We start from the raw sequence: 942 nt of genomic DNA, 5'->3' as shown, positions 1-942 counted from the left end.
CCGCGGCCCCGGGGACCCTCCCGCCGACTGAGGGAGGGCCCCGAGGCGCCGTGGAAGGCTGCTCGAGATTCCCCCCTAGCGCCGGGCACCCCACCGGGGGCAGATTTAAAACAAACGGCTGGAAATAGATCTGTCGTACCCTCTGTCGCGGACGTTTGACTCCCGCTGTCGGCGAAGGCGGTGGAGGATAAAAGCACGAGCGGGGTGTGATGGGGGAAATACCGCCGCGTGCCCGTCGGGTTCCTCGCGTGAGGTACATGAGGTTACATAAGCAACCGCTGCTGGCTGGGGTTGGAAATGGCGCCCTGAGCTCCCTACACCAGCAGTCCCACCCCCCACAACTGGGGTTTTGCGTCTTAGCCTTACGCGGGTCGTTGCGAAGCTACAGGGCTTTTTTCTTCCTGCTCTGTGGAAGAAGAGATGCAAGAGCACGGCGGTCGAGGAGGCTGCAGGAGCTCGCAGAGACGTAGGCTGTCCTGAGCTGGAAGAGACCCACGAGAATCATCCAGGCCTGCTCCTCGCTCCACACAGCACAACCTAAAAGTTGAACCATATATATATACATGTATCTCCAAACGCTTCTTGAACACCAACTGGCTTGGGGCCGTGACCCCTTCCCTGGGGAGCCCATTCCCGTGAAGGACCATCCTCTCCGCGAGGAGCTTTTCCCTAATACCCAACCTGAACTTCCCCTGAGGCAGCTTTACACCATCCCCTCACGTCCTGTGGCCAGACACCGGAGAGGAGAGATCAGTGCCTCCCTCTGCGCACCCCCACCTGACGAAACCGTGTGATACAGACCTCCAAAAACTTAACTGCTGCTGTTGCTCAGGAGCACGGCAGTGCTCCCTCCGTACCACGGGAACAGCGCTGGCTGCACAGGCACAGCGGCCCCCCAGGAAAATACAGCTGCGTTACAGTGAGGCAGCTACAGGACAGAAA

Source organism: Haliaeetus leucocephalus, unplaced genomic scaffold, assembly GCF_000737465.1.
Source record: "Haliaeetus leucocephalus isolate CR32 unplaced genomic scaffold, Haliaeetus_leucocephalus-4.0 Scaffold577, whole genome shotgun sequence".
NCBI lineage: Eukaryota > Metazoa > Chordata > Aves > Accipitriformes > Accipitridae > Haliaeetus > Haliaeetus leucocephalus.
The sequence above is the reverse complement of the archived record's forward strand: the minus strand, read 5'-3'. Positions refer to the sequence as shown.